The sequence below is a fragment of the Onychostruthus taczanowskii genome, unplaced genomic scaffold (assembly GCF_017590055.1).
Source record: "Onychostruthus taczanowskii isolate IOZ18803 unplaced genomic scaffold, ASM1759005v1 scaffold295, whole genome shotgun sequence".
Lineage (NCBI taxonomy): Eukaryota > Metazoa > Chordata > Aves > Passeriformes > Passeridae > Onychostruthus > Onychostruthus taczanowskii.
The window spans coordinates 1-14,624 of record NW_024500295.1 but is presented as its reverse complement, the minus strand read 5'-3'; positions in this window follow the sequence as shown (position 1 = coordinate 14,624).

The window sequence follows — 14,624 nt, the reverse complement described above, 5'->3', positions numbered from 1 at the left end:
TGCTCAGCATGCAAACTCCTTGAATGAGATCACAATGTTGCTCTTGTTTGGCAGTGTTTGTAAGCCTTTACAAGGAGCTTAGACCACCAAACTGGTGGTACTTTTCCCATCTTTTCAGGTTTATGGATCTATGCAATTTTCACGTGACAATATTTCAGAAGAAATTTACACCTGGTGATAACATGCTTGTTTCTGTTTTGCACCGCTTAGAAAAGGTCTGCAAAATTCTAGGAATTTGCAGTCACAGGTCTAAAACAACTGAAAAAAATTATTGAGAATATGTAAGAATAATGCCTATCCTAAACAAAAGCACAATTATCACTCACTCCAGCACAGGCAAGAACCTGCAAAGAATAGTGCAAAGAGCACTATTTATTTTAGTTCTCTTTCTTGACATTATCAGTAATAACAAGAAAGCTTAAAAAAATCATCATCAACTGGACACTATTTTTAAAATGCAGTGTTGGACAGGTTATCTGATCAGCACTTCTGCTCTGAAGGAATTGCTGACTCCTAATTCATCACATCTTCTTAGCAGCACAATATTAGAGAGCATGTAGGGGATAGTGGTAATTTGTGCGTGTAGGGCTTTTTTTCTCTTCTTTCTATTGATCAAAGGCATTCAGCCTGTTTTACATCCCTTGCCCAGAGCTCTGGGTTATCCAACTGATTGGTCCCAAGCCCCTCCTTAGGAATGTGCAGTCTTTACCAAAGGGATCTCATAAGGCCAAGAATCTTTTCCTTTGGTACCAGGTAGCTAAAGCTCCAGCAGGCCTGCTGTGTATCACCCTTGACACTTCTTTCATTCTTTCTGACAGTCCGAGATTAAGGCAGTCTCAGGACCTGTGTGCTGTATTTGGGGATTAATTTTCACACAGAGGACTGCAGCCACCAAATGAAAACTACTTGCAGAGCACAATCATAAATATGGGAGATGGAAGAGGCTGGTTAAATTCATTACTCCCTTCTACAGCTGATAACATTTGTTTTCACCTGTTTATTTTCTCAGGGTAAATGAGGGCAGTCTTTGCTCAAAAGATTATAGCACCAGAGGCTAATCTTTGGATGCTTTTTTGCTTCATAATTTCCCTATTTACTCTAGTCAAGTTTATTGTTTAGGCAGTAATTTTAACAATAACAGAAGAAAGCCCCACAACACCCAGGATACTCATCATAGGATTTTCTGTCTTAGGAGGCTTTCAATTGGTTATTTCCTTGGTGGTACACAGTATCCCTTGAATCTATCTGTAGAAAGAATGACTGCCAGCACAGCACTTCCTCTCTTGCTGTGAAAGCCTGGCCATGTTACTTCCTTATTCTCCTCCTCCTTCACCTGTCTTTGTGCCCTGCTCATTTTGGATTTGGAGCAGGAGTGACTAAATATGACATGTTCTGCAAAGCCCAGTCATTTCAGACAAGGGCATTGGAAAATACTACCTGTTACATGTTGAGAGAAGATCACAATCTGAAAGTGAGGTAACAGTGAACTGAACAAGCAAGAAAATCTGTTTTCTTCTAGGAAGGGGGTTGTAATGGAGTTGCGAGTCACTGAACACATTTTGCCCACAAAGTTGGAGCAAAATAATTTTTGTAGTGTCAAAGGCTCAAGAATTGTAAGTGGCTCCATTTTGTCTATCAAGGTTTGAACATCTCAACCTTCTTTGGTATTTCATGTCTCATTTCCAAATGTCCTGTATTTCCCATCTCCTCTTTCAAATACTTCTCTCACACCAGGCAAAGCATCCACAGATACTGTCCTTTCATGTGTTCTTCCAGGATTCCCTCTGCATAAATAGCTGTATAGACATGTGTATGCCACTTCTGTCTGAACCCTATCTGCTGATGTCCTCTTTCTCCAGAGGAACCAAACTGTCTACCTCAATCTTCCTTTATGCCCTTGATGTATGCCATCCTTCCTTCATTCCTGCTTTGCTGTTCCCTCGCCATCACCCTGCCTCTGTCTCTCTGCTTCTCCCTTCTTACCTCATCTGAGTGCCAGCAGACTTTTTGATTCTTAAGGGAGTGGTTTGAAAATTGCAGGTGGTGCTCTTGTTGCACAGGTTATTACACTACTCTTCGCCTCACTGGCTGTAAGGTGTCTCTCTCTCCTTTTTTAACACCACACTTAATTTTTCACAAGGCCCATTTCTTCCAGTTTCACTCCATATTACTTAGGGAAGAGGAGAAGAGAAGCTTTATCTTCTGGGTTGGGAGACAGGTCATGATAGAAAGAGAAAAAGATCCTAGAGGGTACAGGCTTGAATGAAATGGACTTTTTTTCCTTAGAGTCACATAGGAGACTTTCCCTATGCAGGACACTTGTCTGCTCTGCTGAATGCAGCTCTCCAAATAACCAATATTGTCTTTATAATAAAGACAGAACTCAGTTTAGGATAGAATAATGTGATGCCAATCCAGACTCACTCATAAATGTTGATGACGTGGAGAAACAGTTCCTTTAATTGCTGGACTTATAGCTGTTACTCACCTCCTGAGATTTGCATCACTTTTGGCTGGAGTTTCCAATGCATGAACCTGTATATGAGAGCATTCACAGACACTAATTCTTGCCTAGGGAGAAGTTCAAATGTTTTGAAGGTAAGACACTGCCCTGTAGAGCAGCCAGCCTCTCCACAGAGCACAGCCAAAGAGGTCAGACTCTCCGGGCTGACAGCTGCCTGTTAACAGGCCCCTGCTTCTCCACCAGAGTGGTCTTCCATTCATTCTCTTATAATAAAATGCTTTTATCTGGTTCAAACTCAGCCCGGTGACATTCTACTTCCTCAAAACTGTTGCCTGAGCATTTATGTAGTACTTGGGCCTTGTCCTTGTTTAGATGTTTCAGAATAGCTGCAGTAATCCCATTTCTAAGCCTAAACCAGGGACTGTAACTCAGTTGGTTAGACTTAACAGCCTGCTAAGATAAACATGCCACTGTTGTGATCTGTGCTTTTATAATGAATGGGTAGGGAGGCAGATCATGCACATGAACAATGGACTTTTGTAGGGCAGTGACTCTGAAGTCTTTAGAGCTATTTACTGGAAACTGCCTGACTGCATACTGATTGTTCACATGAGCATGCATGAGAAATTCCTTGAACACACCCATGATGTGGGCTGGGAGGATGGGACTCCATCAGCAACCCAAATGAAATACATTTTCACCTTTTCTCTTTTGTTCAGAGGTGGCAGCCCATGCTATTAATGGCCACTATCAAGCTAGCTCAAAAAAAGTCTGTAGTGATCAGTCAGGATGCCCCTATTGTTGAAAGGCTATCACTAAGATTTGTGATGAATTTATCAGCCAGTGGAAATAAAAAGAAGAGAAAAGAATGGGGCTTGATCACAGAGAGCAGGGCTGCTTAAAGGCATGTTGGTGTATACGTCCTGGAATGTGGAGGTTCTCATCCCTGATGCCTCCCATCTTTCTTTTGTCTATTGGTTACACCCATGAATGAACACTGACATAAGAGGAATATTTACAGACTATTTACCATCCACTTGCCCTCACTGTAAATATCTATATAAAGATATCTAAGATAGAAGGGGAAGTAGCCTGACTCTCTTCTTCCGAAAGCCTCGCTTTTGCTTTCTTTCTTTGAATATACTACAGCTACCTGTAAGAACAAGAGCTACCAAGCAGAAGTGCAAGCAGGGGCTCTTGAGAGTGAAATATTAGAAAAAGGAGCTGTGCAGGCTGGTATGAGAGAAAGGTGTTGTTATGGACAAAATAGAGTATCTATTATTGAGAATAAGCAATCCTGCAGAAAATTTTGATGATAAAATTTCTTCCCGATTCCAGTAGATATGATCAGGTGCTTGGGGCCAGTTATTACCGGGTTTACATAGCCTTTTCTGTGGTACAAAACATGAGGAAACTACATAACCTTCTCCTAGGGTGACAGGGAGTCTCTCCCACGTCTGAACAACAGACACTTTCCTCTACCAGTATCGTTAAATCAGCCCTGATTTCTTTCCCCTCATCTGCAGCCCTGCCTTCTCCCTCCAATCACTGACCCATTAGTCTACATATCCTTGCATTCAAAAAAATCAATTTACCTTTCCCAGTGTCTTCCTGTACTTTGAAATTATGAATTATAGACCTCTCTGGAAACCAGGGTTCAGCTGGAAACGTCTTGATGGTTGCTGCTCTGAACAAGCTGTGTACTTCTAAACTTGCACTGATCTTTACAGAAACTGCCCTATTATCCTCAAGAGAGTTGCAAAACTCCTACCCCATCCTTGTTTTGAAATTATTAATCGGTTTTGTCAGTCCTTATGTGAAACTTGAACCAAGAAGCAAACAGTATGTAATAAGACAGGTCATATACAACTCCACCTCTAGCTTATCATCTGAAAAAAGAGTAATTGCTATTTTATTCACACTCTTGCTTGCATAATCACTCACTGCAAAATGTTTTTTTTTTCCACCAAACTGCTCCGACTTCCAGAGAAGTACTAAGATTCCCAATCAGTCACTCCATCCATTTCATATAAGCTGTACCATAACTTCAGGATGGTGGGGACTATCAGTCACCCACACCACAGTATGATGGGCACACTGTGGGGGCTTGAAGGTGAAAAGTGACAGCCAATTACCACCAGTTCCTTTGTCATTTAGCAGTACCACAGCAATAGTCACTGCATGCAGAAAGTTTCAGCCTTCATTGTATCTGGAAAGTTATTCTTCTTGGGATTTTTCCTATTAATAGTCACTCATGGAGCATGTTCCAGTATCCACTGCAATCACTGGAAGACTTCCTACTTTGACAACAGTTGCTTCATCTCTCCATAGTCCTGTGGATGGATGTCCTTGCCTTTCCCACGTGAGAGAGTTAAAGTTTGATGAAGTCAGCTTAACCAGGAGGCTAATGAGTTCTGAGCATTGTAGGACAGTTCTGAAGAAATGTAGAGGAAAAGCTTTCAGAGAAGTGGGTAGGAAATCTAGAAACAACACTTAGTTCCTAACAGACTGCTGACTTCGATAGGCTATTTGTGGGAAAAGACATTTTTATTCTGTTTGCTGGATTCCCTAAAGTCATCAGACAGATCAGAGTGGACTGAATATGTCTGTAGCTACTGTTTGTAAAAAATCAGTATGATGAACTTTCAGAAATTACAAAAATTATGCAAAACATAGATTCCTCCATACCAGACCTCGGAGGTACAGTAGTTTTAATTATTCAACATTAAAGTTGGGCTTAATTAAGTTTTATCTGAAACATTCTCTTCCAGAGATAGCTTTTTAAGTGACTATAAGTATTTTTCTTAAACAGACAAATAGAAAGAAATCCAGAGTATACTACAGAAAATTCCAGTGTCTTTTTATTGTGAGATCTCTTCTCTGCAAGGGAGGAGGAAATTAGGGAGTAAAACTATACCATATGGAGAAGAAGCACAGGGAGTTTACTGGAGCAGTTACAAAAAAAGCAAACAAACTAGTGGCTTGCTGTTCTGAATAGGAAATACTTAACTATCAAAATCTTCATATCCTCTTTAAATCTTCTAAGGAAGATACACTTTTGCACCTCTCTATTAAAAGAGCAGAATGCACAGGAAGACGCTTTCAGTAAATGTACAAAATCCATGCTACAAAAACATGCAATGAATGGCAATTAATTTTGACTTTCATAATGAGTTACTTTTGCTTTGTTTGTAAATATGCCCAGTTCCCCCTGCTACAGTCACTTTCTTGAAGCTGAACCTTTGTTCAGCCTTGAGGCTATTTTAAGCTATTTCCCCTGGGACAACTGCGGTGCCTTTGATCAGCACAGAATTTAGGCAGTGCAGCATGCATGGGCCATTTCTCCAGAAGGCATTCCTGCAGTGGAGAGAAATTATAAAAACAAGTGGGTCTTTAATATGAATCCAGCTGTTCATGGTGGCTTTTGCAGGAACTGGAGCTGTAATGAGACATGGTTTGGTAGGTAATGGTGCAGCTGTCTGTTGTGCAGGATCCCTCTGCAGAGATGAAAACCCCGCCAGGAGAAGTCATCTGTTTCTTGTCCTTGGCATTGCTATTGTAGAATCACCAGGACCTTAATGCTTCGGGGCTCGGTTTTGCAACAAGAAGAGCTCAAACCTGTTTTTTGGTTGGAAGCATTCTTTTACCCTTTAGAAGTCAAGGTCCTGATATGGGTTTTTGATTAATTGTACTTTTAAATATCTCTCCTTTCTATTTACGTTTTGAGTGTAGGTGCAGAATTTCAATGGAGATTGGCTTCTGCTAAGAGCTTTTTGGCAGCTTAAGTCACGCAAACCTCAGAGAAATAGAATAAATATTGCAGCCTAAAGAGTTTGCTGAAATTACAATTCAGAATAAGTAAAAGTCCTTTATTTTCAGCTTTTAAACAGAAGTTGGATTCTCCAAAGATGTAATCTATGAGGCATGTCAAAGGTTTTTGACATTTGAAATTATAGCTCCAGTACCAAAGAGGGGCTGTCAGTTTGTAGGTTTGTGCTTTTCCTCCCTGCAGATGTGAGTTATTTCTTTTATCCCTCAATACATCACCAGTATATTGTTGTTTGTGGAACTGCTTGAATTTAGTAGATGAGAATCAATAAATGAACCATTTACTGACTCTGAAATTTACTTTTATAATTGAGAGACTGCTGGAAATATATGTATATCTGAGGGATTGTATAGTTCGTTCACAGCAGATCCAAAAGAAGTTCTTTTGGATAAAAGTTATAGAATTACATTACTCTCAGAGGAATGTACCACTAGACATCAGCTAGTCCTGCCTCCTGCTCCAAGCTGTGCTGCCACCAGCACGAAGTCAAATCAGCCATGTGGCTTGGTATAACACAGTCTGGACTGAAGCTGGTGTTCCTGTACCGAGGACTACCATAACACTTTTCTCCAATGGCATAACACAGGACAGTGTGAGGGCCCCATGGACAGTTCTGCTGATGAAACTTATTCCTAAGGCAGGAAGCCCTGCTGCTGAAACATTTCATAGAGACACAAGTGACCATCTTGCTCAGACACTAGATGCTTACAGAGACAGCTTGTTGTTTCACAGACTTTATGGGTACCCTTTGCAGCCTTACACAGTAGGTAGCGCAGAGTGGCCTCTACTTGTTAGATTTGACTGTAGTGCAAAATTAGGCTTATAGCCACAAATTGTGCCTTAGTCTTCATTTTGAGTTCCTACCTTCAATCATTTTGCAAGTAATGTAAATTACTATGTTAAAATAACTTGTTCTTTGAAGGACTGAGAATTCTGATCTAGACTGAGATTTAGAAAACCTATTGTTAATTTTTGTGGGATTTATATACTTTTTTAATGCCACTGACAACAGACCCTTTCTCTTGAGTGGAGCAGGCTGATGCTCCAAATACTACAGGATTTTATGACTGCTTTAAGAATTCAGAGGTTTTGTTTGACTTGTTACTCAGGTGTGCTCCTTCTGTCTGGTTGAACTCCTTCCACCAGATCAAATCTCAGGTATCAAATGTATTTGACATCTTGTCTCAGTAACTTCCCTGGACTTACTCAATGTACTAATTTTCTTCAGTGATTGTTTCCATATTTATTCAGAGGTTGCCAGTCTCACCTCTGTCATGGCTGATCTCTCTTTTACCCTGCTTATTTTATAATTTTTGGCCCTACAGTCTCTGAGCCATGAGTTGATAAAGAGAAAAGCTGAACATAGCAATGCAGTTGACCTGTCAACCTGAACCTGGAAACCTGTTTCTTCAGCATGTGACTCTGTTTAACAAAAATCAGGCATCGCAAATTACCAAAGGGTAATTTGCCTCTGACTTTCTGCTTTCACAAAGAACTTTCTCTGAAGATTTATTTAGTATCACAAAGTGTATAAAATGAGAGAAAAAAAAAAAAAAAGGCTGCCTTCTAAAGGCTCAAAGGCTCCCTTAGAAGTTCATTGGCAGATACTTTATGAAAAAGGAAGCCATACACCATGTTAAAAACTGCAAAGTCAGCATGAGTATCCACAAAGGCCAATACAGCTTTGTCATGGATTGATCCTGGCACAGTGCCAGTGCCCCCATGAAAGGTGTATTTCCAAAATGGTTACTGTGAGATGTGACCTGGAAACAGAACAAAGCAGGCTCCAACTTGGGAATGGAGGGAAAAAATCCCAACACTTTATTAATCTACATAGACACAAAAGGGAAAAAAAGAAAGAAAACACACACAACAATCCACAATGGAACACTTTCAAAACACACTTCCTCCCCCCACCCCTCTAACACTCAAATCCCCTCTAACATTCAATTCTCAGTCCAATACCCTCTTTCACACAAGCTTCCCCCAGTTCATCAGGAGAGAGGAGTCTCCCTCCTGCACCATGGGCTTCCCCAGGAAACACAGTAGAACTTCTGTGCTTCCATGTCACATGTGGCAGCTGCTCGAAGAGAATCTGCCATGGTGACCATCTTCCTTCCATGTCCAGTGCTGTCACCACTGTCCATGGAGCCAAACTACTCCTTAGGTCCTTTTAAGAATGCACCGCCCAGTTCCAAAAAGTGGCCTTCTCTCACCATTTGGGACACCTGTTCCCCCCATATTCACTCCCCTGGGGCCTGGGGCTCAGGAACAGAGATCCTTCGCTGAAGGCAGAGGGTTCCACCACACCCTCCCCCCTCAGTCTCTGTTCCCTCTACTTCTCCTCCCAGCCTTGTCATTCTTGGCTTCCAGCCAACCGCCTCTCCCAAGGTGCAGTCTCTGCATTAAAGGAAGAAATTTGTTTTGCCGTGGCTATGTAGAGAAAAATCCAGCCAAAGCCACTCCAATCATCTCTTCCATCTTGGGCACTCTGCTCTGCTGGCATTTTCTTCACCTACTCAAACCTTCTTCTTCTTTCCCATCCTCCATCCCCTCTCAATCCTCAGCTGGGGAGGATCAGTGTTTTTACAGCTTGCATTGTTTCAGTACTAAAAGAGTTAAAAGCTCAGCCTGGTCTGCCAGCGGCTGGACACCTTGCCCCCGCCCCCTTCTCCTCCTGACTGGCATGAGATATAAAATTCCAAGCCAGCAGTCTCTATCATTCTCTCCCAAGGGGGCTGCCCAAACCATCCCAGGTCTCCTCCACCCCTGCCTCTTGCAGGGGCTCCGGCCTCCCTCTCTCTCAGACCGCATGGCCTCCCCCTCCCCCACCCAGACGCAGCTGGGCAGGGGAGGAGACCAGATCCGCTCACCTGCCGGACACCAAAGAGGAAGTCTCTCTGGGAATGCTCTGCTTTTAACCCCTGTGTGTTCTCAGAGGCGTATCCAAGTCCCCAGTGGCCACACCAGGTGCCAATTTGAAATCTGGCCACTGATTGGTTTGACCATAACTTTCCCAGAAGCTCACTTCCTGGTCAAACCACGACAAGCTTTTAAAGAATGGGGGTTTGTGGATGGCTAATATGTAGGTACTGTGTCACAACATTCTGTTTGTATGCATTTAGTACTTGTTTGGCACCTAATACAGAAAACTCTTAATAAACTGGTGCCAGAGCAATCAAGTGACCTAATTTTTTATCTAATATGGATTAGCCATTGAGTTTAAAACTCAAGCAAATATTTGGCAATTTGGTAACATGAAATACTACTTTATTTGTGTATGACTGCTAAAATTGCACTGTATTTAGAAAATAGGTTATCAAACAGCATTTTTTGAGTCTGTTTTTCCCCAGGAGAGAGAATGTGGGCACCAAGGAGAAAAGTGGAAAGAGAAAAAGATATGCGAAATGTGACTTAAAGAGCTCCCCTAGATCTGTCTATCCCATGGCAGTAACATTTTTACCAAAGTAATTTTTTAAACATTTGTCTAATCTCTTCCTAAAGATGACCAAGTAGGAAGCTGGTATGGACCTCCCTTGGCAAGGTATTTCAGATCTTTTACTCTTACAACCTTCTTTTAATAGATAATTTTTCTCATTCTTCCTTCTGTAGGAATCAAATACTGGGGCCTCACAAATGCCAGGCAACAGGCAAAACTGAGAGGTAACTTTGTACAACCTGCAGATGACACTCCTATATATAAAGTCTTGAGTGACACTTGTAAAATAATCTCAAATTCTAATCCTGTCTTACTTGTGGTCTCTTCCAGTGTCTTCTGATGATGTAATCAGCTTCTTCTGTGTTCAGGCCTCTAGAAGTTGTGTAAAACCATCACACAAGAGGAGGAGGTCCAGGACAGATGCCAACAAAACCTCACTCAGTTTGTCTTTCCACTCCAGTGTGAACCAGGATATGTGGTCACTGAGAGTAGCTATGAGCTTGCACACAACCTGCACTTGTTTCATCAACCCTGTACCTGGCTTATGAAAGTATCATGTGAACCAGGGACAAGAACAAAATGAAGATAAGTGACTCCTCGAGCTACTAGGCCAATTAGCTGTTATAGGAAGGAAATTCTACCAGTGGGACGTAATGTTTGTTCTTAACAAATCCATTCTGGCTGTTACTCATTTCCATTTTCCCTTCAACAAATATTTGGTAACAAACAGATCTACGTTTTCTTTCTTTTTTTTTTTCCCCTGAAAATTGAAGTCTTGGTGAGCGACAACTGTACAAATTTTCCTTAATTTTTCCCCATCAGTTTCTGAAGACAAATGTGATCATTACTCTTCACTTGTATCCAGGAAAAACTGTAAAGAGAGATAGCAATATGCAAAATGTAAGGACACATAACTAAATGCACGGGTGGAAAGATCTGTCTTAGTGGAACAAATAATGTGAAATAAGGATTATTGGAAAAACCACTAAACAGACCTACATATTGAAGAATGAAGTACTGAGAGCATTTCTGGAATGTCCGTATTAAATTTTCATGGAATGTCAGTATTAAATTAGGAATATAGAAGTTACTGTTCTTGATGTTGTGTAGAAGTTACTGCTATTGATGTCAGCAAATACAACTTCATCTAGAAAAACAGGTTTTATTTTTGCTTGTTTAAACATAATTTCTCTCTTCTTATCAGGACAGCCAAACTTCAGAATAAAAATGTGCAGAAAATGCAGTTTAGTCTGTCAGTTTTCAGATAACCTTTAAAAAGCAGTTTAGTCTGTATTTAAAAGATACACAGGATCCTCACAATCCAATCTTCAACATGATCCATGTGTTTGCTCTATAAGCAAATCCTCTTTTCCTCCATGGCAGATTGAAGTTTTCCATTTGTTTCATAGTTTTCTGCACCATGTAGTGTCTCATGTGTTTTCATGTATTTGCACCATATGGTCACTCTCCAGGAGAGCTGCAGGGAGCGGGTGCAGAGGAACTCCCAAGACTCAGTGGTGGGGAGAAAGGAGCTACAATGCTGCCATGTTTTGCAGTACTGACCATTTCCAGGCACTGAACTTCCCTCTGCAGAGAAGGGCACTTTGGGCCAGAGAGAATGTCATGGAGTCTGAACCCTGAAGCTGGGCAGCAATGGCTTGGCACAGCACAATCAGTACTGTCTCAAATACATCTTCACACAAACTTCTCTAGGAACAGGCACTTACCTATGTATCTATCGCATTGGACAGCCCTGCCTACCTAGACAGCATTGGGCATTTAGTGATTCACAAGAAAGTCACTGCTCAACAAAGTCAGCAAATTTGTTTGTTTTCTCCAAATTGAGAACTTCAACTATCAAAGGAGTGTTTAACACCCAGTGGTAAGAGTAGAAACTGTTGTATGATTTCATTTTATCCTTGGCTTCTGACAAAATAGAGGGGAAAGCTCTACAAGTAATTGTGTTCATCAATACTCAAGGTCTACCTTACCCAAATTTCCTGCTCTCAGACATCTAAGGTTGCTTTATAAGCAAATAAAATACAAATGATTACTTCATCCCACATATATTAAATGCTTCTGGAAATTACACACTGTAATCTTTCCCATATGCTTACTCAGATGATCCCCAATGTCAATTTTTACTGATTGCCCAAAACACTCCTCTGCACAGACTTCCACACACATTTTGGGTGTTTGTGCTGTGCAGCCCAGTAGATCTAGCAAGTTTAAATTAAGTGACTTGTACACCACCAAGTGCACAAGGTCATACATAGTGCTTCCTCTCTGTTCCTCTGGAAAGTTAACAGATGGATAGGAAGCTGTATTGCTGACTGATGAGCTGTTACTCTCCATGGAGAGGCACTGCTTTCAGAGGGAAATCTAGAGAAGTCCAGTAAGTTTGTTATAAGAGGAAAGTAATCTAGGATTGTTTCAGTCTCAAAGTTCACATCTGTACCCATGTGAACTCTTGTACTTTCACTGAAGGCAATGAGTCTAGGCTGATTTACCATAGCTGCGCACTGCCTGGATTAATCTGTGGGGTTTTTTTCTACCTATCTGGAATCCATTGCAAGCCAAAGTACATTAATGAGACTGTATGAATTGCCTGCAAAAGCAGGCATATCTTCTTGCCTTGCTTTGCTGGTGAGTGCATTGGAGTGCTGTATTCTTAGTCTAGCCAAAATACTTCAAAGGGTAAACAGTTCTCTCTTTTTATATTTGACAGGAAAACATGGGACAGCTGAAACAGTATATTACAAACCCTTTTTAAAAAATTTTTGGTGACTTGGAAGGAGATCCACAGAGCAAGAAAAGGCTTTGAAAATCTCTGGAATCACTCTTACAGTGCTTGGCAAAGAAAACATAGAGGTGGTCCCTGTTTCATGTTTTGCTTTTTCCTATTAACCACCACACATCATAAAAAATGGGATGCAGTATCCAGTCTGCCTCTTTCCTCCTTCCCCAAGGAGTGAATATCTTCATGACTGATTTACAAAACCATCCACAAGTTTACTGCTTTTCCCCCATGTAATGTGTGGCAAGGGTGGATCACAGGGCCCATGAACTGGCAGGCTGGGCACCCTTCTAGCAGGAGGTGAGTGATGCAGGCTTGAGTCTGCAGAAAGAAGAGCAACTGGAATTTAGTTCTCACAAACAGTCCTACAGAGGTCTATTAGGCACATCTCAGCATATCTGGGTAAAGTCTCTCTGAGAAGACAGGCCCTATGGGATGCATTCCCTAGCCTCTTACTGCTAATTATAGCTGTTATCTACTAAATGCAGCCATCTGGGGAGTGAGGCTATTTAAAGTACTTTAAGACTCTCCAGCTCTGTAAAGTACTGTGTAAAATCAGGTGCTATCCTGGTTGACAAAGACTGTGCTTCATTATCCATATATTTCATTGACTGTTGGGTGGGACTCATGTTTTGAAAATTCCTGGAGTCCTTTTACAGATGGATGACTTGGAATCTGAAATTATTGCTTCTTCTCTTCTACTTTGCTTCACTACACCACTGAACTATCAAATATCTGAGTGTTGTCAACTGGGATTACTTTTTTCCCCCATCCTAAAACCCCCAGAACTCCAATGTGCTGAATTTGAAGAATGCTGATTGTCAGCACAGGAAAAAAGCCAAACCCAACTTTTGGAGACATCACATGCAATCCCAGCCAACCATGCTGAAGAAAAAGGCAAGACAATGTGGTGGGGAGGGAAGAGAGGGTTAGATGGGAAGATACACAGAGACAGCAAAATAAATATTTTTTTTGAAAAGGCTGAGAAGACACGTGCTTGCTATCTAGAAATAATCACACTGCAGAGAAAGTTTTATGAAGGTTAAAAGACAAAGATGGTGCAAGATCAAATAACTATGCCGCAGTTAAAAAGAGTCTGCATATAAGCAAGATGTCAAATAATCTGGGGAAAAAAAAAACCAAAACATTCTGGGGTCTTTTTCAGAGCAAGTAACTAGGGAGAAGCCCAGATAATTTAAAAAATAATGGTGTCAATTTACCAGAGTGACAAATGGCACTTGTCAGACTGAATTCAGTAACCCAAGATGTCCTGCTTAGTCCTGTATCAGCTTTTCAGTAAAAGCCTTGTGAGGTTTATTTTCTCCTAGGGACAAAATATGCATTCCGATTGTTGTTCAAGGTGCAAACTAAAACATTCCTGTTCAATATACGCTATTCATTCAGGAATGCACATTCATGCAGGAAGGTACTGTCCAAGCAGCTGATAAGTCAGAGGAGAGTCTGTACCGCTTTGAGCCCCAGGATGTCTGAAATTATTTTTCAGTGCCTTCCATCTCAGTGCTCATGAAAACCTAAAGACAGCTCTACTGATTCTGTATATTCAAAATTATAACCAGAATCCTTGCTATAACTGCTAATATTATAATTTTGTCTTCAGGGCAGTAAGATTTCAAGTATCGGAAGTTTAAGATGTCATTTGAACTTACTTTTGGAGATACAAGCTTCACATTTTATAGTTATGAGGGTAACAGTTCACTGTGTTTTTCAAAATGAGATCTGAGATCCTTGTACATAAGTCTGGAAACTGGAACTTCACAAAAATACCAAATAGCATGACAGAAAAAGAGAGAGAGAGTAAAAAAAGCCTCCATCAGCATGCCACTTCTTTTTCCAGACAAATTAATAAACCAAACCAGTCTCTCCAGGAAATATTCTGGTGTCATGTGTGTTTTTACAACCCACTCTTGCTAGCAGTGGATATGGAGGAAAAAGAAGGAACGTGGAGGTGAAAAGCCAAAGGAATGCTGGTTTCTTGTGGGACCAGGGATCAGGAAGGGCACAAAGGGTGAGAGGTTTCCACATGCAACCTCTCCATTGCTGGAGGCACCCAGTGTTATGAATAAAAAGATACCTA